The sequence below is a fragment of the Notamacropus eugenii genome, chromosome 6, assembly GCF_028372415.1.
Source record: "Notamacropus eugenii isolate mMacEug1 chromosome 6, mMacEug1.pri_v2, whole genome shotgun sequence".
NCBI lineage: Eukaryota > Metazoa > Chordata > Mammalia > Diprotodontia > Macropodidae > Notamacropus > Notamacropus eugenii.
In genome coordinates, this window is record NC_092877.1 from 141431014 (window position 1) to 141455399 (window position 24386).

Genomic DNA, 24386 nt, shown 5'->3' on the forward strand with positions numbered 1-24386 from the left:
GTGGAGTGGTTTACCATTTCCTTCTCCAACTCATTTTGCAGATGAGGAAACTGAGGCAAATAGGGTTAAGGGACTTGCCCAGGGTCATGAAGCTAGTAAATATCTGAGGCCAGATTTGAACTGAGGAAGAGGTGTCTTACTGACTTCAGGTTGGCACTCTATTCACTGCACCATCTAGTTGCCTCCTAGATAGATAGATGGATAGATAGATAGATAGATAGATAGATAGATAGATAGATAGATAGATAGATAGATAGATAGGTAGGTAGGTAGGTAGGTAGGTAGGTAGGTAGGTAGGTAGGTAGGTAGATAGATAGATAGATAGATAGATAGATAGATAGATAGATAGATAGATAGATAGATAGATAGATAGACAGGTAGAAAGATGGATGGATAGATGGATGGATGGATGGATGATGGATGATGGATGGATGGAAGGATGGATGTTATGCCAATACAAACCACTGTATTTCTTAAGAAAATACAATGAATATATATGAGGTACAAACACATTGTTTTGTGAGGTTTGGAAAGGTCGGAGGTTACTGCTGACTGAAAAATCAGGGAAAGCTTCCTAGAGAAGGTACCTTTGAATTTGAGGCAACAACATCACCTAAGAGGAAAGGGCATAAGAAACAGAATCACCATATCTACATGAGAATTCACTCTGTTACTAACTATTCAGTCTTATGCAAGCCTGTTCATTCTTTGGGCCTCAGTTTCCTCTTTTGTAAAACGAGGTTGGACTAGATGTGCTCTAAGATCCCTGTCTTTTTTATGATTTATGATCCAATTTATGATCCTTTGATCTTCTGGATAGGAGATATATAAATCTGTGAATTTTTTGGCTAAACCATAAATGTTCTCAGGTATTGATGTGGTACCATAACCACAGAGGAACCGTTTTGTTGATTCTGTTGTTTTGGACAACTAGTTGAATTCTGAGATGTTTCTCCTTAGGCTAAAGCCTGACCATCATTAATGGAGCGCTATCTATGTAACCAGTCTGGGAGAATGAAGTAGCCTAGATCTGACTCTATTCTGTATGCCAACATCTAGAAGCTTTAGCAAGAATAAAATGAAACAGGTAATTGGTATAAGACTTTTGGCCTTTTAGGATATAGTAAACCTATGCCCCCACTGGTTCTGGCTACTCATGTCCCCCCATATTGGTTATCAGTCATCACCCAAACTTAAGAACCTCATAGCTATGATGCAGCTCAAGCTGAGGACAGTAAGAGCCTATGAAAACTGAGAAGAAAGACAGTTCTCCACCACAGGGTGGAAGCCACTAGACAAACGTTGGTTTGATTTATAGGCCAATCCAACCCTGGAGACAGATTTAGTTGTATTTACTTCAGGTCCAGTTCATGGTGCATTAGGGCACACAGCTCCTGCTGGCATCTTTGGAAACTGGGAGGCTCCGCAAGCAATGAAATAGGACGGCAGAATGTAATGATGAACACAAAGGCAACAGCTCTTAAATTCTGCAACTGGAACACCTCCAAACTGGAACTATCTGTCTTGCTTGTCTAGTACTAGAATTCATTCACAGCAATAGACCCTGTAGTTTCCAAAGGGCTATTTTCTTATCATTTTCTTTTGATTCCCTTGGTACTTTCTGCCCCTGTACCTTTGTTCATGCCATTTACTCCCTGGAATGCTAGAAGGCACCCCTGGGCACCACTGTTCTTTCTCTGTGTCTCTATCTCTATCTGTCTCTCTCTTCCCTTCCTCCTGTCAGTTTCTTTCTCCCTCCTCTCTTTCTCCCTCTCTGTCTCTGTCTTTCTACATTTCTGTTTTTTCCTGTCTTTCTCACTGTCTCTGTCTCTCTCCTTCTTTCCTTTTCTCCTTCTATCAGTGTCTCTCCATCCTCTCTTTCTTCCTCTGTATCTCTGTCTTTCTACAACTCTGTTTTTTCCTGTCTCTTTCTTAGTCTCTGTCTGTCTCTCTCCCTCTTTCTTTCTCTCCTCTCTCTTTCTTTCTGTCCATCCTCTCTTTCTTCCTCTGTGTCTGTCTTTATATATCTGTTTTTTTCCTGTCTCTGTTTCACTCGTTCTCTCTCAGACACACATACACACAAACAACCCTATTAAATCCTTCATTGTTGTTAGTGAGTCATTTTTAGTCATGTCCAACTCGCCATGACCCCATTTGGAGTTTTCTTGACAAAGATACTGGCAAGGTTTGCCACTTCCTTCTCCAGCTCATTTTACAAATGAGGAAACTGAAGCAAATAGGGTTAAGTGACTTGCCCAAGGTCGCACAGCTAGGAAGTATCTGAAAGTGGATTGTTATTCAGGTTTTCTTGACTGCAGGCCCAGTGCTCTGACACCTAGCTACCCATTGAATTTCTATCTATGCTTTGAGGTCCATCTCATACTCTAGCTATTCCAAGAAGTCTATTCTGATCCCCTGCCAATAAAGACCTCTCCGTTCCACTTCTCTTGACTGTCCTGTTTATATGCATGCATCATTTTATGATAGTGATTAATCACCTTACTAGATGCCAAGCTCTATTATGACAGAAGACAGCCTTCTCTACCCACTGTATCCTCACCCACTTGGTAAAGTGTACCGCAAAAAAAGTGTACTGCAATTACCTCAACTGAATTTATCTAGAAGGACAAAGTAAAAGGAGAAAGGTGAAGGGATTTAGGGATTTTGATCAGCGTGGACTTGACCTGAAAATATCTGCCCTTCCATCTCTCCCAAAAGTAGAACATATTTGTCAATAGATTTCTCCTTTTTTCTTTCCTGAACTCCTCATAAAATTGCTTCATTTTCTCATGTTGACTCTGCTAACCCAGTTAAAATGCAAACTGATCCTTCCAGGTGGATTCCAGGCCTTCTTGGGCTACACAAAAACAATGAATATGGATTAGTTTCCCCTTTGAAACTGGTTGCTGGTAAATTCCCCAGTCAGTGCCTCATGTCCAGAGGTGGCCCCCTTGCTTCCCAAGCAATCAGTCAGCATCCATAAAGCACCCATGTCCCAGATACTAAGCTTGGTGCTGTGAAAGCAGGGATAGAACTAAGCAAATTTAACAAACTAAATGGGTCAATTACAGGTTAGCTCCAAGCATTGTCATTTACTTAATCTATCATAATGAGTAAATTATTTAACTTCTCTGGTCCTTATTTTCCTCATCTGGGAAAATCTTTATCTCTCTCACAGGAAATGAATTCAGATAGCATCAGTGAAACAGTTTGAAAACATTTTAAAAGTCATAAAAATATAAAATGATTTTTGGAGATAACCATGATCTTGAAAGAATAAGAGGCTCCCACTTTACTACTGGTCAGTTCCATAAGAAAGACAGAGGAGTATAAGATTGTTTCTTATCTAAGCTTTGTATCTTCCCTCCATTCCAATCCATCAAGAATTTATTAAATGCCAACTACGTGTAAGGCACTGTGCTGGACATTGGGGATATAAGGGAAGACAGTCTCTGCCCTCAGGACACATTTTAATAGCTGGATACTAGGTAGATTGGGGTCCTAATACAGTCCCCAAACCCATTGATTTAGGAGTCTCATTCATTGTAGAGCTGGTATTTGGAGGGAAAAGAGTCAAGACTTTGATGAAAAGCTTGTGGTCCTCCTCTTCCCCAGAAACGAATACCCATCAATAACCTGAAAATCCCATCACCTAGACTAATAATATTTAAGGGAGCAGATAGATACCCACTCTCTCTGAAAAGAGCAAAGGGGCCAGCCTTCATCCCCAACTTCCTACTTTCCCTCCTGGAAGGAATTAAAGTTCCCTTTGGAGAAGGGTGAGAAGAGGAGAAATGAAACACTTCTATTTTATCTCTCTTTGCTGCCCCATACTAAAATGTGGGGGACGTCACATGTGGGGGACTGCCCTCACCATGCAGCTAAGTGTAATCATACAAGGTTAGGAGGTGGGAACCAAAAGAAAGATCCTAATAATGTGCTAGGGGAATTGAGAGAGGAGAAAATATTTTTGAATGGGAGAGAGAGAGGAGGAAATCAAGGAATGTGCCAATTCACTTCAGCCAAACTTATTAAGGGTATCCAAGAACTGCAGCTGGATGTGTGATTTCATTGGTAGAGGAAACACACAGGTGAGGAAATTGCCTTTACCAATTTAAGTTGGCATCTCTAGACTTACAGAGATCCCTATCAGTGGATTCAAATTTTTAAAAGGGACCATTACACCCTATAGAAAGATCCCTGCATGGCCAGATGTTGACTTAGAAAAAAAGTTGGTCATATGCTTGACACCTATACTAAGTGGTTAAGTGACTTGCCCAACAAGTAGTTATTATACGTAAGAGGGCAAGGTCTGTAGCCAGACTTTTCTGTCTCCAAAGCCAGCTCTCTATCCACCATCCCACACTAGGTTTCTATGATTTGAAAACAGAAAGACAAAAAGGAAAAATATCCTTTCTGTCCAGGAGTTTATATTCTGTTGGGGAGAAATAACTGTTATACAGATAAGCAAATACCAAAAGGCAATCAGAGGAGATTATAAGGGGACGATAAGTTCAATTCTGGCTTCAGTCTCTTGCTAGCTGTGAGACTCTGCACAAATCATTTAACTCTGTTTGCCTCAGTTTCCTCATCTGTAAAATGAACTGGAGAAGAAAATGGCCAACCACTCCAGTATCTTTCTTTGCCAAGAAAACCCTAAATGGGGTCATGAAGAGTCAGACAGGAGCAAAACGGCTGAGCAACAACTACAAAAATGGGCCAGACGCTGTGCTTAGTAGTGGGAATACAAGCAAATAGCCCCTGCTCTCAAGGACCTCACATCTAATTGGGGGAAACAACATACGAAAGCTAAGGGGTGGGGTGGGGAGCTGGTGGCAGGAGCATAGTAGCAGGAAGGAGAGGGGAATGAGGCATAGCCAGCCTGGTCACATCCCACCAATGGAAGCCCTAGGAGGAACTCACATGTAGCAGAAGGGTGGAAGGATGTGATGCATGTGGTGCATGGAGGAAAATACCAAAACACACAGCAAATGTACTTAAATACCAAAGTGTAAACAAAATAAACGGAGAGTTATATGAGGAAGGGTCCCAACAGCTTGAGGGAGGGGAAGAGAAATAAGGCTGGGCCTGATACAAGAGGGGGCGTTTGAACTGGACATCGAATTGAATTGAAAGGAAGCACTCTCTAGTCCAGTTTACCCTTTATCACAGTTTACAGTCAGTCTTCTTTATTAACAAGACTGGAACAAACCACTTTGAGTCTGATTCCTTTTCTTGCTTCCCTGTTTCCAGCCCCTGTGCTCAGTACTAGCAGATGTTCCAATAACCACAAAAACCTTCTCTGTATTTCCTTGTCTTAATTCCCAGTAACTCAGTTGGCCTCCTGCTCACTGCACACCTGCAGGGCCTCTCCCCTCACCCAATTCCACGGTTCTTTGAAGCTCTACTTGTCAGGGCTGAGCATGCCCTGGTCTCCACATTATTCCCCATTTTCATATTGCCACAAGAATGTCCCTCTGCCCACATAAAAGAGCACTCTTATTCTGCAGCTCTCTAAGTAGCAAGGCACTAAACCTCCTTCCCTTGGCTCCCATTTGTGACTGTTCCTTTATCTTGAGGCGTCCCCCCCATCTCTACCTAGTTTTTGTCTCCAGATTGAAAAGTGAAAGTTGAGATTTGAGTTTGTTATGTCTGAAGTTCTGGTTATCCAAGGATGAGGGGGTGGCCAGGAGTGCCCCACTATGCCTCCCTGGGCCAAGTCCTTGGGCCCTACAGACATCAGAAAAGAAACTTGGACTGGTAGGAGGGAAATCTCTCCATGGTGGCAAGTAGGGTGACAGCAGGAAACATTTGTCCAACTGCCCAAGGAGAATCCTTTCTGCCCTATGGGAAATGCCAGGCCACGCAGCTGAGGGGGGCAAGACCTCCCAGCTTCTACACCCTTTGCAGAAAGAAGGCCAAGGACAATGTCTAACAATACTCACTTTATTTTGGTTGTTTTTAAAAAAACATTTTAAAAAATTCTTTCATGAGGTGCTTGGGAGCAAGTCTTTATTCAAATGAATGCAGTCTCTCCAATAAAACAAGCTCTTTTCCATGCCAAATGCCAGACATTTACAAGTTCGGGCTCTTGTTGGCATATGAGAGCCTGCTGGCAAAAGCGAGAAAAGTGGTCTAAGAACAATAAATACATATTCTTAACTCTTCTGCAGAGCCCTGGGCAGAGGACTGGGCTAACACCAATGCTTGATAGCCAGATGGGCCCTGGACCAACCTGGCCACTGTTGCCAACCCTGCTGCCTCATTATATAACATTTTAAAATCATTTCAGCCGAGGAGGTGAATAATGGCCAGCAGGACAGCTTCATCCCAGAATAAACAAAGGGATGATGTGGAGCAAGAAAAACAGTGTTCTGCGTGCTCCGTTTTCACCTCAAGATGGTTTCTAAGCATGCTTGGATGCCAAAGAATAGCCTTGAAGGCTGAAAGCCCTCTTTGACTCCGGGGGCACAGAGCAGGTAAGGGTGTTATCTGGAAAGCATGGCACAGGTAGCAAAAACTGAAAGTCTCCAACTGGGCTGTGCCAAGAAGCTTCAACACGGACCTAAGGGAACTGCATCTACGTCACATGCAGACTTTGATCTCAGCTGAGACTGCCAATTGTGCTGTGGGTGTCTACAAACTTATTTTACAGAGCCCATCAAAGCAGCTCTCAGATGGCAAAGACTTTTTATTCACTAGCAACCTAGGCTGAATTTGAACTACTCCCAATTCTCCAAGCTGTCCTGTCCACAGAATTTATGAAAGAGAAAGAAAGTGATGAAGTAGAGGCTATGTAAAAAGGGCAGGACAGGAGCAGTTTTCAAAAGAGGAAATACAAATTCTTAATAATCACTGGGAAAAAATTCTTGACCCCACTGATAATCAGAGAGAGAAAGATCAGAACAATATTAAGCTACCACCCCACATCCTTCAAATCAGCAAAATAATTAAAAACCATGAAACAGTGCTGGCAGAATTGTGGAGAAGAGGGTACCCTGATGGAAACTCAGAAGGACTGAAAAAAGTGTTATGAGACTCTGTGCTCTAAAATTAGCTAATTTCAGCGTAAATAGCTACTAAGCAACCTTAGTTATTTTTATTGATTTTTGTTTTCGAGAAAATAATGATTTTAAGATTTTATTTGCTTGATTAAAATAAATTACAGAATGCATAAAGAAACAAAGGGCAGAATTGATGGTGTTACCTGGCATCATAAATTCAATGCTTAACTTGAGAACTTTAACGCTTTATTCTATCCCTAAACTAGGTAGGAGTCAGTGGCAGTTTTTAAGAGTTATTTATACCATGGTCTAAAAAAAGATTAATTATGCAAGGTATAGTTATTGCTTTATAAAAATAGTATTGCAATTTTATTTGTGGTCTTGCAGATGAAACCATGTTTTGATGCCAAAGAAAAGGTGACCTGATTTCAGAAGAGCAAGCTATGTTACTCCCCTCCCCCATATATCTTTTCCTTGCTGCTCATACAAAATGGGTTATGTATCTCATAGAAGAATTCTGAAGGATGATGTTGAAGAGAATGGAGCAAAGAATCTGTGCTTGCTTAGGTAAATGCCAAGAAGGAAATGCCTAAAGTTTAGCATGAAGTATCTTCAAGGATCCCACTGACCAGCAGCATGCTTCTGGAAAAGTCAAGTTGTGCATCGGTCAATTTCTCCATTGATAAAGTGGTCTCCCCAGTATCTACCCAACAGGACTATTTTAAGAGCATTAACGAACCTGTCATATAGAAGATATCACCAATATGCACGTTACATCACTGATGTATTATGATGATGAGTGGATAATATAATATGTGAATAACATGGTCAATGAAAGTAATAAATTTGATTTGCATTCATTATCTAATTTGATCTTCACAACAATCCTGTGATGCAGGTACTGCATCAAGTGGACACTGTTATCCCCATTTTCTAGAAGAGAAAACAGGTTTGGAGGTGTTAAATGACTTGCCCAGTACTGTGGAGTTTGAATTCTTATCTTCCTGATCTAAGGTCAGCGAATGAACCGTACTGTCTCTCTATAGAAATCAAAGAAAAAAATCAAATCAATCTGAAGTAAAATACGAACCAACTCGAATAGGACCTAAAGATGGGGAGAACCATTTTTGTGTGAAAGACATAACTAAAAATGTTTGTTATGTTATGTATAATAACTAACATTTACATATGGATTTAAGACTTGAAGATTGCTTGACATGCTATCTCATTTGATCCTCACAATAACCCTATGAGATATGTTACTGTTATCCCTTGAGAAAAAGGGTTTATTGAGGACCCCTACTCAAACTCAAATCAGTATTAGTTCATTATGATTTTATAAGGGGTAATGATTACTAGTAATTATTTTAATATCTAGTAGTCAATCACCTAATAATAGGTATAGGAATAGACAATGTATTAATTCATACTTCGTATAAGTCACAGACAAATATAAATTATAATAGGAAGGCCCTATAGGACTTCAAACTTTAATGTAATGTTCGTTACTTGTTTACCGGCTAGGGAACTCACTTGCTCCACCACAGGAATGCTGACAAAGATATCTCCATCCTGTTTTGCTCAAATTCCACGTCCAAACCAAGCATGGGTGGTGGCATGGGATGGAAAGTCCTCCCCCACCCCACCCCAATATGTTCTTGGAGTGTATGTATAGCTTGTACCATCTCCTCCTGCCTTACTTAAAGCCAGTCATCTTGTGACCACCTAGTCAGCAGAAATATTCCTTGCTTCACCCCACTCACCATTTTTGCTTATTTTAGCTTATGCGTCATATGTCAACCAATAAGATTCTGCATTTTACCATGCCTCTTTTGCATATTTTGGTCTCAAACTCTATAAATACAAAGTCCTGGAAGAGGTGGGTATCTCACATTGTGAGGAAGATCTGAGGTCCACTTCATTAGAGGGGACCATGGGTCCTTTAATAAAGCATCATTATCTCAGTCTCAATCTCTTTTATTGTAGGTTGGACAGTTTTAATCCCCAAACCTCCCTCCTTTCTTTGTTTGTAGATGAAGAAATAGAGAAAGCTTAAATGACTTGCTTTAGATTACCAAACTAGTAAGTGTCTGAAGCACGATTTAAACCTAGGTCTTCCTGACTCTAAGTCCAGAACTATATCCATTATAACAACTAGATACCAATATACACACATATCCATGCCCATATATAGAAGCATAAAATTATCCCTGTATCACTATTAGATATAGATATGGGGAAGCTAGGTGGTGCAGTGGATAGAGTGTCAGTCCTAGTTTCAAGAAGACTCATCTTTCTGAGTTCAAATCTGGCCTCAGACACTTACTATCTGTGTGAAACTGGGTAATTCAGTTAACCCTCAGTTTCCTCATCTGTGAAATGAGCTGGAGGAGGAAATGGCAAATGACTCCAGCGTCTTTGCCAAGAAAATCCCAAATGGGTTCATGAAGAATTGGACACAACTGAAAAATAACTGAACATCCCTGCTTTATCCTCCAAGAATGTATCATTTCAGCATTCCTCTCCACTCATACAGATTGTAATAGTTCTACAAAAAATAAACTGTAATGCCAAGAGGTCTGGATCTGGAATCAGAAATCCTAGGTTCAAATCTTCTCTCTGCTAGATCTCAGTCAGGTCACTTTGTCCCTTGTAGGCTCAGTTTCATTCGGGCACAATGAGGAAGTTGATCTAGATCCCCTCTGGTGTTCCCTCTGGTTCTAAAATCAGATTTTCTGTAGCCTTTTACATCTGTATGTTTCAGAGAAGTCTTCATGAATTTCTAAGCCTCCCCCTGACCCCAAGTATTCTCTCCTAATTAACTCTCTGGTGAAGAGACCATTAGACTAATACAGACTGGTACTCAGACAGTAACTGTACAGTTCATCTCTGGGTCTGTGCTTGATGATTTTTCAGTTTGGTAGAACTTGCCAGATTTTGTGCTCTGCATATTAAGTCAAGATTCTTTCCATAGCTCAATGAGGCACCAGGATAGGATTTGGAGTGTGACATAAAAATGTGTGTTTGTGTGTGCATGAATATGTAGCTAACCAAAATCTTGAGAATGCTCCTCTGGCATTTTTGAAAAACAATTTTTATTCATATAATGTTATTTATTCCCACACTAAAAATACTACTATCATTTTTAAAGCATGGGCTTTATGTTTCCTGGCATCCAAAGGCCAGTCTAGATCAGTTCAGATATGCTCATCAACAGAAATGTAGGTATTGATCAGTTCTTTTCTTGTCTCGTACATTATTATCCTGGGAATGGCTAGAATGGGTATCACTGATACAAATGAGCAAGGGCAATCTGGACCAAGTTTCCCCCTAGAAGTGTCTTGAGCAGAGAGCCTCATCAGGTGATATGTATACACACATATATGTACATGTGGACATATGTATATATAAAGACATATACCTATATCCATACAGAGAGACACATCTGTTCATACACATACATATATGTGGGTGTGTATATAGATATGAATATAGACCACTTGTTTGTTGTGCAGTCATTTTTAGTCATGTCCAACTCTCTCTGACCCCATTTGGGGTTTTCTTGGCAAAGATACTGGAGTGGTTTGCCAACTCATTTTACAGGTGAGGAACAGGGGCAAACAAGATTCATGTAGCTAACAAGTGTCTGAGGCTGGATTTGAACTCTGGTCTTTCTGAGTCCAGACCTAAGTACTTCATCCACTGCACCACCTTGGTGCCCAGATATAGGCCACAACAACTTATGAATACTGTCCACTAAGACATAAGGGATATCTACATTGCCAAAATCATGAAGCTTTGAGATACTGAAATACTATTTATTAAGATGGGGGAAAAATCTTTTTATTTTCATATGTAAAAGAAAGATTAAGAATGGCAGTGACATATCTACATGTCTATGGTCAAAGACAAAGTGACAGAGGTTGCTAAGAATCATACATTTTGTAGACTGCCTACAAATATGAATTAATGGTCCAATGACCAGAGAGTTGTTGTTGTGTTCGTCCTTCGTTGCCAAAGAAGACCATGCCATCAGAGAAACAAAGACATGACTTGCACTTGACTTTGTTTTGAGTGAGGGAGTGCTGTGCAGGTCACCAGCCTCACTTCTCCTCCAGAACCATCTGAATCCAGTGACCAGATATTCATCAGGATGACTGGAGATGACCCAGGATGCACTGGGAGATCTTGGAACCTTTAGGCCAAGGTCTATGCAGGTACTCGCTTAGGATGAGGTAATGCCCATTCGTTGAGTAGGGCTCTTTAAGAAGGAGTCAGGGCATGGCCCTTTAATGAGGCAGAGAAGAGAAAGATATCTGTCTGGGGGGGAAATAGCAACAGCTGCTATTGATAGTCACTCTGAAGCCAGGAGGGTCCAGAAGAGAGCCTTTAGGCAAGAGCCAGGGTCCCCATGGTATGTCTGAGCTACGGAGTGCAATAAGCTCAAGGGGAAGGGAAGGAAATGGAAGGGGAAGGGAGGGGAGGGGAGGGGAGGAGACTAGCCAGTAAAACCCAAGTCAACTGGGCATCTTTTGGCCATCCAAATTTACCTTCCTTTGGAGAGGAGAAGGAAGGGGAGGGGATGTCAGTGAATAACATAAATCAGGCCCAATTATGGAAGACTATAATAGCCATGCTAGTAGGCCAGAGGGAGCTAGTTAAATTTGGAGTAGAGGACTGATATAACTCTATTTACTCAGAAGAAAGATTACTTTGGCATAAGTATAAAAGAAAGAATGGATGGATGAATGGATAGATAAATGAATGAAAGAATGCTGATCCATTACCGAAGGAAATGGTCTATAATAATAAGAGACATCATCACTCTAGATAAAGCCACCAAATGGACAGAAATAGTGGGTAAATATCATAGATTTAGAGTGAGAAGGCACCCAACCTCTACAGTTGCAGATGAGGAAACTGAGACTGGGAGAGGCTGAATAATTTTCCCAAGGTCATGCAGCCAGTATACGACTGAGCCAACTTCAGAATTCAAATGCCTTAATTTCTATTCAGTACTCGAAGTTAATCACTTCTTTCACTGCAGAATGACTCACAGGTGCTCCTAGATTTAAAAAAGTTGACTTTATCATGCATTCAAAGGTAAAAAGAAACTTCCTTTCATAGACCCCTTGTCCATGATGCACTAAAAAGATCATGATGAGAATAAGCAAACAGGCTATCATGAAAAACATTTTACATTCTCATAGCTCTGTCGACTCCAAAAAAAAAAGTACTCCTCAGCAATCTTCTTTTGTTAACCAGATGGAATTTGGCCATTGTAGCTGATTTGATAAACTTTATTCATTGTGTAGATTTAGACCAAGCTGATAAAGAAAAAAGGAGGAGCTGAAAGGGGTGAAGACAAATGGATTTTTTAAAAAAATCAACATCGGTCATGACTAATCCCATGTCTTCATAAGGAGATGGCAGAGAAATACTAGAAATTGAAAAAGGGAATTTCGTCTTCTCCTTGACAGTCTTTCAGACACTTGAAGATCAATATCATAAGCCCCTTTTCTTTAGACTAATCATTTCTAGTTCTTTCCACCTGTAATGACTGACATTTAGTATCTTCAAGGTCCAAATCACCAAAAGTATTAAGTAGTCATTCTGAAAGTTTCTTATTTTAGGCTCTTAGGGGACCACCTTGTACATTGCTGATGAAGAAGATAAAATGCACTTGGGAGAAGAGATCTAAATATATTATTTGAATTAATTGATTAATTAATCTCCAGAATAACATCCTCATCCTTTAATATAAAAATATGTGGCCCTCAAAGTGATTGAGAGACTTTTAAAAGCCTAGCTCTCTTCTATCTGTGTGATCATGTATAACTCATTTAGTGTCTCTCTGTTACAACTTTTTCATTGTAAAATAAGGGGATCTACCCAGATGACCTGTAAGAGACCTTCAAATTCTATATGCCTCTATCATCCTTTTATTCTTTGGAAATCTTGCAACTATTTAGTACAACCTTCTTCACTTCCTCTAACACCCCTTCACAGAAAGATTGTTGGTAATGTAGCATATCCTTGAAAATATCATTCTTGGGCTATTTCTATTTATTATTCTTAAACCAACCAACCTCCTAAAATAAATGTAAGATGCCACATGTGTCCTTTAGCACTTCAGGAATTAAGAGCATCTGGTTCATAAAACTGTAATCCCCATGGCCAAGTGTCTGTTCTTCAGACCAAGTTACATGAGATGCATCTACCCTCATGGGCTTAGGAGTCTACCACAATGCCAAGCCTTAATGCTAAACTCCAACCAGATGTATGAGAATGAAACTTAGAGCTTCAGAAGAAGATTTAAAAGCTCAAGAATTTGGGCACGGTATCTCAGCCTTTTCCAAAGTACCACCAAAAAGTGGAGGTCTTTCAAAAATAAGAGACACAGAAACAGGTGAAACGTTGAGTGAAACATTGTTGAGTGAAGAGCCTCCAGCAGGTGAAACCTCCATAAATAGGATTCCTCAGCACTCTTCTTTTGTTAACCAGATGGAATTTGGCCATTGTAGCTGATGTGATAAACTTCATTCATTGTGTAGATTTAGGCCAAGCTGATGAAAAAAAAGGAACGAGAATTTATTAAACTGAATGTCAAATCAATCACTTGTAATATAGTAGAAGGAAAATCTGACGAATAACAACACATGACATTTGCAGGATGCACCATCTTTTTTTTAACGTCATCTTATTCTTTTTTTTATTATCATTTATTTTTAACACAGTTTATAACAGATAAAGCAATTCCAACTTTTGGTCAGGTGATACTTCTTTTTAAAGCATTTACAATATGGACCACAAAAGAAATTTTTTTTTAAACATTAAGCAACTGAGACACAAATAATATTTATGTTGCTAACTTCACAAGCTTTTGACCTAATTGTCTCCACAGTATTACTAAGAATTAAAGGACCCTAACTTATTGTTGTTGGTCTAAAGTCCTATGCCTAATAGCTTAATTTTAGATGACCTCGGATGTTCCCCTACCAATAATCTATAATTGAATAGATCTGGTATTAAGCTTACAAATCTTTTGACTACAGGAAATTGCCACCAATAGTAAGGACATTGCAGGGATACAATATCACCCCAACTTCATGTCAATTCCAGGCATGATTAGATTATCCACTTGCATTCAGTCAGGCTTAAAGTCTGCCAGGTGTCAGTGGGGAGATTAAGTCAGGAGAGTCCCACCTCAGCCCATGCTGAACAGCCGCTCTCCCACCCTTCCCTTGAGATCACCTATGCAGTTCATACCAGCATCTCATCAGCTTACTGGCATCATGTATTGGAGGCTCAGATCGCCTTTCTTGCTACCCATATCTGGAGTTAGACTCAGAAGACCAGTCACTTAATAGTCTCATAGTATCTAAAAATGGCAAGTTCCAATAACCAGGTTTCAAATATGATTATAATTTCACTTTGGCTAAGGAACATCTTTTGAGGCAAGTCTTAAGTGGCTTACATGTCTTTCTATACATGTTCTAGTTCCTGATTAAATGGCAATCATAAAATCTAATTTACCATTAAAACTTTGACTTTTCCATCAATGCCAAATTTTATCCGAGGTTACCTTCCTCTTGGAAATTTAGACTGAAATTCTTTTCTCCAAACTAAAGATGTCATTGATTTATTCTCAGTAATTAATTCAGTCTATTGTTTAATACTAATTGCTTTTACCTCACTTTGTAACATGTCCAATTTTTCTCCTCATCTCTCCCTCCCTCCACCCCATAATATCTTGCATTCTGGTTACTCCTTCCCTCAATGTACCCTCCCCTCCATCACACCCCACCCCTCTCCTATCCCCATCTTCTCTCTTTTCCTGCAGGGCAAGATAAATTTCCATACCCCTATCCCTGTAGTTCTTATTTCTTGATTATATGCGATAAAAATTCTCAACATTCGTTTCTAATACTTTGAATTCCAACTTCTCTCCCTCCCCTACTCCCTCCCCAGCCCTACTGAGAAGGCAAGCAATTCAATACAGACTTAATATGTGTTGTTTTGCAAAAGACTTCCATAGTAATCATGTTGTGTAATACTAATTATATTGCCCTCTGTCTTACCTTATCCTCCCTTACTTTTCCCCCCTACAATTGACCTTGTCCCTTCTCTGAAGTGTTTATTTCTAGTGACTCCTTTCTCCCATTTGCCCTCCCTTCTAACATTCCCCTCACTCCATTTGTCACCTCCTCTCCTACTTTCCTGTGGTGCATATAAATTTTCATATCAAATTTTTTAGTAAGCATGTTATTCCCTCCTTCAGCCACACATGGGGAGAGTAGCTTTATTCCCCCTCCCTCCCCTTCTCCCTTATTTCCTCCATTGAATGACTTTTCTTATCTCTTTTTATGAGTTATAGCCTGCCCCATTCCATTACTCCCTTTCTCTTCCCAGTATTTTCCTCCTTCACCCCTTAATTTTTATTTTATTTTACTTTGTGTGTGTGTGCATGTGTGAATATCATCTCTTCTGATATAACACACCTCGCACTCTCTATCTATCTATGTGTATGTGTCTGTGAGTGTATGTACAATCTCTCCAACTACCCAAATGTTGAGAAAAGATTCAAGAGTTAAAAATATTTCATTTCCATGTAGTAATGTAAACAGTTCAACTTTAGAGAGTCTTTCATGATTTTTCTTTTCTGTTTACCTTTTCATGCTTCTCTTGATTCTTGTCTTGGGAAGTCAAATTTTTAAATACAGATCTGGTCTTTTCCTCAACTTGAAATCTTGAAAGTCATCTATATCACTGAATGACCATTTTTTCCCTTGAAGTATTATATTCACATTTGCTGAGTAGGTGATTCTTGGTTTCAACCCCAGTTCCTTTAACTTCTGAAATATCCCACTCCAAGCCCTTCGATCCCGTAATGTTGAAGCTTCCAGATCCTGTGTTATCCTGATTGCATTTCCACAGTACTTAAATTGTCTCTTTCTAGCTGCTTGCAGTATTTTCTCCTTGATCTGGGAACTCTGAAATTTGGCCACAATATTCCTAGGAGTTTCTCTGTTGGGGTTTCTTTCAGGAGGTGAATGATGAATTCTTTCAATATCCATTTTGCCCTCTGATTTTGTAGCATCAGGGCAGTTTTCCTTGATAATTTCATGGAAGATAATGTCTAGGCTCTTTTTTTGATCATGGCTTTCAGGTAGTCCCATAATTTTTAAATTATTTCTCCTGGATCTGTTTTCTAGGTCAGTTGTTTTTCCAATGAATTGATTCACCTTATCTTCTATTTTTTCAAATTTTTCGTTTTGTTTACTAACTTCTTGGTTTAACTCATAGTCATTTGTTTCCCTGAACTCAGTTCTCTCTTTCAACGAATTATTTTGTTCAGTGAGCTTTTGAACCTTCTCCTCCATTTGGCCAGTTCTGCTTTTTAAAACCTCCTTCTCCTCGTTGGCTTTTTGGACCTCTTTTTCCAATTGAGTTAGCCTCTTTTTAAAGCTGTTATTTTCCTCAGCATTTTTTTGGTTCTCCTTTAGTAAGCTGCTAACTTGTTTTTTAAGGTCTTCTATTGCCTGAGCCCATTTTAAGTTCCCTTTGGGGGCAGAGGCCTTGACTTCCTCTGACAGTATGCTGTGTTCTTCCTCATCTGAAAGGATGGGGGGAGATACCTGTTGCCCAAGAAAGTAACCTTCTATGGTCTTATTTTTTTCCCCTTTTTGGAGCATTTCCCCAGCCAGTTACTTGACTTCTGAGTTTCCTCTCCTCAACCACCTCATTTCCATTTGCCCAGCCAGTGCTTGGGGGCTGAGATTCAAATGTGCTGCTCCCAAGCCTTAGGGGCTTTTAGAGGGGGTGGGGCTGCTATTCAGTGTGAGATTAAGTTCAGCTGCTCAGGTAGGGGTAGGGTCACCACACAGGGTTCAGTTCCCTCAGGGGGGTTACGAGGATACCTTCAATAATGGATTCAGGCTCCTGCCTGCTTTGGGAGTCCCTATCCACTGCTGCCTCTGCTGCTGCCTCATGAGGGGGCCTGAGTTATGGGGACAGCCAAAAAGACCCTCTCATTGACCTTTGGGGCCTGTGGGTTGAGGGATCTGTGCTGCCAGTGGAGATTCTGTCCCTGAAGCCTGCTCGGATCTGCTCCTCTCAGTGCTGCATGGCCAAGGCAGGGCTGGGCTCTGCTCTTGGTCCAGAGCATGACAGACCTTTCTGTCGGTTTTTCAGGTCTCTCTGGAATAGAAATCTCTTCCACTCTGTTGTTCTGTGACTTTTGCTGGTCTAGAATTTGTTGAGAGTTCTTCTTTGTAGGTATTTTATGGGCTGTGGGGTAAGAGCTAAGCATATGTGTATCTTTCTATTCCACCATCTTGGCTCCTCCCCCTAAGTTATCTTATTCTGCCTGAAAAGTTGAATTGCAAAAATTATGGTTGGCAGACTGATATCTCTTCAATCAAAATAAAACATAAAATAATCCTCGCTAGACCAACAGCAGCTGTCCAATCATAATAAACAAAATTCCTTAGTTGATTTCTTTTATTGGTCCTATTTTCTCTTCACCTTTTATTTTATTTTTTTGCTTCAGAAAAAAAAAGTGGAAAGAGCAAGGGCTAGAGGAGGAGAAAAGAGGAAAGAGACATTTAGAGCCCATACTAGGTATGCATTGGATTATCTGAGATGTGCAGATAAAACTGGGAATAAGTCTTAAAATGGATCCAAGTGTCAATTTCAAAATAAATAATGATAAGTGGGTTTTCAGGATCAGCTTTTCATTTTCAAACTATGCCAGGACATTTAAAATACTCCATGTTATTCATAACATAATGTGGGTGGTAAGAGGGGAAAGTCATATCTACTCAGATGTAGTGCTTCTAAAGAGCCTCTGACTTGCAGGGCATGAGACATAATCTGTTTCTAGAACCCTGATAAGCTGATGACTCTTAAGTAGAATGCCCAGGAGGCTGGACACGTCTTCTTTTTACCTCTTTAAAAAGAAAAGAATAAGCATAAATTCTACTGAGAACAATTGCCTAGGAGGGAACATTTTTTAAAATTTGTTTTAATTAGCAGATTTTGTTTTAAGGCATCAGACTTTCCTCTTCTGACCCTTCACCTTGAAATAATTTCTTTTTAATTCCATGTCAAAATCAGGCCACACAGATTTTTCCCGTGGGATTTCGCAGCCACAAGGTTTGTAGCCCTGGAATAGGAACTGTGATTTTCAGAGATTAGAAATCCCTGATCTGGTCCAGACCCAACCTTTGCTAGCCATGGGTCTTTTTCAGTTAATTTTCTAAGGCTTCCCATCTCACCTACGTGACCTTGTTGTGTTATGGGGCTGGCTCAGACTAACTTTGCTTTCATCCCCTTTAAATCTAGCCCTGTCATCAGAAGAAGGCACAAGCCAAGTTCATTGTGGGGCCTATCTATTTTCTACCCAGAGCTGATGAGTTTCTCTGCAGAAGGCCTAAGAATTAGGCACCTGATCAAATGTTTTTGTTGATAAAGGGCCCTTTCTTTAGAAAGAAATGAAAGCTGGAGAAAATATTCTCAGTGCAACCTGAGACCTAAACCTCTTGCCAAGATTCAGTTCAGGAAAACTTTTAAAACTTCTACAAATTCAAGCTAGATTGTCAAGTGCACCTGTAGCAAGGATTGACTCTAATTTCTGGATTTAAACTGTAAAAAATACTCACTGTGTTCCCAGCTGAATTTTAGAATGTTCTTCAAAAAGTAAAAGCCAATCCTATGATTTATTATGGAACCTCATTCACCAACCCTTGCACCAGCCTCCTTAAAAAACTCTATTGATTTTTGCAAGGAAAATATTTTGGGATTCGCCACCTATAATCCTCACTTTCACACTGTGTAAATTTATGAACTGGGAACATTCACTGTCATGGGATCATAGATTTAGCCATGGAAGGGACCTTTGAAATCATCTAATCAAACCCCTTAAAGTTACAGTGAAGGCTATTGAGGCCCAGAGAGCCTTGCCTTGGGTGAGATGAGAAGGGCAGAACCAGGATTTGAGATCCTCTGCATTCCAATCTCAGGACAGGGAGTGGATGCCATACTGTGTAGAGAGTTGGACCTGTAGTGAAGAAGACTTCTCTTCCTGACTTCAAGTCCAGCTTCAGACACTTACTACCTCTGTGACCCTGAGCAAGTCACTTTACCCTGTTTGCCTCAGTTTCCTCATCTGTAAAAGGATGGCAAACCATTCCAGTATCTTTTCCAAGAAAACCCCAAATGGGTCATGAAGAGCCAACCAACAACTTCCAATCCTGAACTCTCCACTGCCTCCCTTTTCAGAGGGATATGTTTGTGTATAAGTCTGTGTGCTTTGGAGAAAAGCAGTTTCAGAGAATAATGACAAACATCCAAAACGTATTTTTAAACATAAGCAATTACAGTGATGCTTCCCCACACACATTCATTCATAACCATCCTGTCCAGATTCAGGTGGGGTCAAGCACCATATTTATAGAATTGGAAGGCAGGACCGCTAAGCTGGTAAGAGCGTCCCCCTAACACAGGGTGACCAAGTTCCATGGGTCAAGTCCAAGGGAAACAAAGAAGAGCCTCTATGTAAGGTGGCATAATCAAAGGGGTAGCACTGTAATTTCAAAAAAGTTTCCATCTATTTCTTATGCTTTTCATAATACCAGCTACTACTGTAGCATCCATTATACAACTCTGTGTGTGCGATGCTTACTTTTTGTGGAATAAGCCTGTCTTTCTTATTTCTGATGATGTTTCTCTCTGCCTACTGATGCTAGCTCCACAGAACCACCTAAGTAAGAAATAATATACTGTAGGTTTTAGTTGATAACAATATGTGTATGCAAGAGGGAAATGAGGAGGGGGAGCACAGTGGGAGATGGGAGAGTTTGGCTTGAGTCCCATCTTCATTATTAAAACAGATAGACAATAAACCTGGCTCATGTGGGAAAGCCATGCAGGAATTTTCTTATCTTCTTGCATCCTATCCATGAACTCCATAGGAAGGGGTTAGGGAGAGGGGGTGGAGGAAAAAAACAGACATTGAGTGATGGCTTCCTGGAAAGAGTGAAGTGATTCAAATGTACACAAATGGGAAGAATGAAGCTGAAATCCCTAGGCTGGGAAGGAAGCTGGCCCAGCTTCATGAGAGGGCCACAAACCTTGGAGATCTCAGAAATAATCCCCTCTCCCCCCCACCAAATTAGGATTCTTTAGCACAGAAGTCAAAGACTGGGACTCTGGCACCAGTTCTGCCACTAACTTACTCTAGGATTTGGACAAATTGCTTCATCTGTCCGGACCTCTTTTCTCCCATAAGTAAAATTAGATGAACTCAAAGACCTCTCCCAACTCTGACACTGGTCATTCCTATGGTTTATGTTTTACTAGGACAGATTACAGTGTCATTGACATTCATTCAGTGAGAAAATGTTTACTAAGTACCTGAAATGTTGGAACTTAGCAACATGAAAAGATGTAAAGACAAGGTCCCTCCCCTTTTCAAAAAACAGAAATCAAGATGTTGCTGAAGGCCCATGGTAGGAGAAGCCTCATTGTAAAAGAATGGTCACAGTCCTAGAAAGACACAAAAATCCTTGATCTGAGGGATAACCCTTACATAGTGGTGCTCTGGGGCAGTTAGATGGCACAGTGCATAGAGTACTGCACTGGGAGTTAAGAACACTCCTCTTTCTGAGTTCAAATCCAGTCTGAGACACTAGCTATATGACCCTGGATAACTCACTTAACCGTGTTTGCCTCAGCTCCTCATCTATAAAATGAACCGGAGAAGGAAATGCAAACCACTCCAGTATCTTTGCCAAGAAAACCCCAAATGGGGTTGCAGAGAGTCTGAAGAAAAACAACAATGGTGCTCTGCCAATGGTGGCAGAAAACATGAAGCTTCCATATGCCAGCCTACTCAAACCTTTTTTCCTAACACAAATCAGAATCAGGTTTATTTACTCAATTTTATCAAGGGAGAATCAGAATTTCAGTTTCAACTCTGCTACTAACAGGATGAGGGACCACAGGCCAATTGGTCATCCTCTCTGGTTGTCAGACTCCTCATCAACAGAATGAGAAAATTGGACTACATTTTTTCTAGTTATAGATCTAAATCCTATGCTTTATTCCTCATACCAGGATATCAAAATCTCTCTAACTCAGAATGATGGAGAAGGCCATTCTGAATTCAAGCCCCTTGGTTAGTCCATTTTCATGAACAGACCAAAAATTATTTATAAACATGATATTCTTTGTGTGTGAGTGCCACTCCCACTCCATTTGAGATGATTCCAAATCTCTCCAAAACTATGGACGAATGTTTGGGATTAAACTCGTGCACCCCCACCCAGGTCTGGACCTCCATTTCTTGAGATAAACTCAGCTAACAGCATTCATGCCTACAGCCTCAAATCTCTCCCCTCTGCACTCTATCCTCCACACAGCTGCCAAAGGGGAAATGACTAAGTACAAGCCACTCCCTCGCTCAGTAAACTTCAGTGGCTCCCAATAGGAAGCCTGGCTTAAATACTAACACTTCTATTTGAAATTAAAACTCTTCCCCACTTGGATCCAAGCTTTCCAGACAGTTTGGCAGGAAGAAAGAGTGTGTGAAGGGGAGAATTGTATAATAACATGCCTAATCCTCTGTGTAGAACAGAAAAAATAAAAAGATGACTTTGGTTGAATCAAAGGGGAGTAAAGTATATATTATTGTTATTATACGTTATTCCCCTTTGGCTCAACCAAACTAGCTTTCTTTCCGTTACATACTTTTTATCCTTCATCTCCTGCTTCCATGCTTTTGCAAAGGATATTCCCTGTGCCTAGAATGTAACCCTTCCTCGCCCTCCTCCCACTGATTCCCTCCTTTTCTTCAAAGCTCCAATGCCATCCCTGACAGAACTCCCATCATTCCTGATTCCCCTAGTACCTATTGCCTCACCTCCCTCACAAAACAATTACCTTGGATTCATCTTCTATCTATTTGGTATCTATATATAGGAGTATATTTTTTTCTACCTCTATAGAATATTAGCTCCTTGAGGGCAAGATTTAGCCCATTTATGTCATACAGCAGGCACTTAAAAATGCTGGTTGATTGATCGTTGCTTTGTTTACCCTATATAGCACTTACGTCAATTCTCCTTTTAGTGACTTAGTGACTCAAAACTTCCAGGCTAGGCACTTTACCTGGATTTCACTATTGATTTGCATATCAAATGTTTTTCCCTAGTTTGGCCTCTCCAGGAATTACCTGGAGATTTGTTTCTTGACTGTTAGGGCTATGAAAAGGATACTCGTTTTTCTTCTAGACTGCTTCAGAATATTCCAGAGGACTGAATATATATTTTTATCTTCAAATGGTATTCTTCATAACTTTAATAGAAGAGCCCCCTTTCCCCTTGACTTTCTGTGAATTTCCCTCTAGCTTTTTCTGTTTTCTCAGGATGGGTGATTGATCCTATTTGATTCAAATTGTACCCGTTGGTGAGAGGTCTGTCTCATTAGCTGCTTTTACAATTCTCTATCAATGAAAATTTGCTTTTACAATATGTCTAGGTGAGTAGATTCTAAGCTTCTAAATAATAAATAACTTTTTTCATTTTATTTTTGTATCTCCATACATATATGTAAAACATATAACACACATATATATTTTTTATATATGACTCCATATATATAACTTTTTCTTACTGAAACAGTTATGAGATCAAAAAAGTTTGGCAAGCAGAGTGAGGAGAATCTAAGCCTCCCCTGCTCTGGGGCTGGACTGTCCTAACAAGAGTTACCTCAATGTAGCCCAATCCAGTCCCCCCAACCATGCTCCACCTTGGCCAGATTCCTGTTCCTGTGTATTCCCTGCTCTCCAGCCCCTCCTCAAGTTCCATCCCTTTTCTCTGAGAATAGTGTTCAAATGGACACTCTCATTGATACTGGAAAGGACACGTCAATGGGATGCCCAAAGATTCTACTTACCATCCCTGTGACTTCCCCGTGACAATCTTCTATCCTCTCCTTGTGTTCTTGGCAAATAAAAAACCCTTGAAGGATTTTATTTCATTCAGTCAGTAAATCAGACCACTAATCCTCAAAGTATACAAATGATTGTTATCACAATTATTCAAATATTTGTATTAATCTCTCAACCTCACCCCCTTATAAAGCTAGGTATGGGAGAAACAGAGCGGTATTGAAACACTTAGGTTTTAGTCACTTTGTAGACCTCAGTTTCCCCATCTGTATGATGAGAGGCCTGTATTAGATAACTTCTAGGGCCCTTGCCAGCTCTAATATTTTAGAACTATCACCTCCTTCCTCATCCTGTGCCAGAAGTTTTAATTCTGAGAACTCTTTGCCTTTGACATGCATCATTCACCACCTTAAGGATGTCCTCTGCACTAGCTAACCTTCCTGTGTGGTCCTTAGCCTTCAACAGTGCAGAAGTCAGCAACTCTGGAATAAAATAATTCAGGCCCAGAAGGGTTTTCTTTCCTTTTTTTCTTTTTCTTTTCTTTTTTATTTTTTTGAGTGACAATTCCCTTCCATATAATGTGGTTAATGAAAAGACCTATGGTTTACTCTGTGTGCATATGTGTTGTATTTAAATATTCTTGGTGCCTTTGAAAAGTTGTAAAAATAGGTTTGTTTTCTGTTTGCTGTCTTTCTCGAAGTCAACTAATCATATGATTCGTTGCCATGAGGGAACAGAAGCCATGACCACGATGACAGAACCAGCAAGTAAGAAAACCACCGATCAGAGGAGGAGCCCTTATTTTGCTCACACTTAAGCATTGTTCAAAAATGAGTAAAAAAGTACTTAATTTTCTATATTTGTGTATATTTTCTAGATTTGCATTAAACCACTCCCCTATTTCAAGAATCTCAGGGCTTTCTCTTTGAAAGAAAAACCTGAGGTGCAACAGAGAGGTGAACTAAGTTCATCTCATCTGGAATTTGGGAAACTTCTATCTTGAGATTTAGAACTGAATTTGACCTTTGTGAGGAGACTCCAGTTTCATTTGGGGATTCAGCTCTAATCTCTTGGGCTGACATAATTATACTGAGAAATTAAAAAGGAGAGACTCAACATACATCTTAGATATGTTTTTAAAGTCTTTTAAAATAAGCAGATTAAAGCATTAAGTGTGAATGAGTGAGAAACATCAAGATTACCTTTAGTTGCCATAGGGCGGTTCAGGAAAATCTGAGAGATTCAGCAGCAGCCACATGTGGATAAAAAAGGTAGGAATTTGGAAAAAAGATTGAGGTGGAAGGTGTCGTCTCCAGGGGCTCCACTAACTTTTACCAGTTTTGTTGTTTTCCTGACATTTTAACCTCTTTCATTTTTACCAAAGACCCAAAGATTCTTGGGGGGAGGGACGAGGGGTTGCTCAGGAAAAA

The 24386-nt window shown here is 40.1% G+C and overlaps 1 long non-coding RNA gene across 2 annotated transcripts in view; it reads left to right on the forward strand.

Annotated features, from left to right (window-relative positions):
* LOC140511897 (uncharacterized) overlaps positions 1-24386 on the forward strand; it is a 134724-nt gene that overhangs the window by 66635 nt on the left and 43703 nt on the right. The window contains exon 4 of one of the 2 annotated variants that reach the window (XR_011969712.1): positions 7392-9177. The exons of the other annotated variant lie outside the window; for it this stretch is intronic. This is a non-coding gene — a long non-coding RNA (uncharacterized lncRNA). Of the gene's footprint in view, positions 1-7391; positions 9178-24386 lie in introns of those variants that run through there. 2 annotated transcript variants of the gene reach the window in all.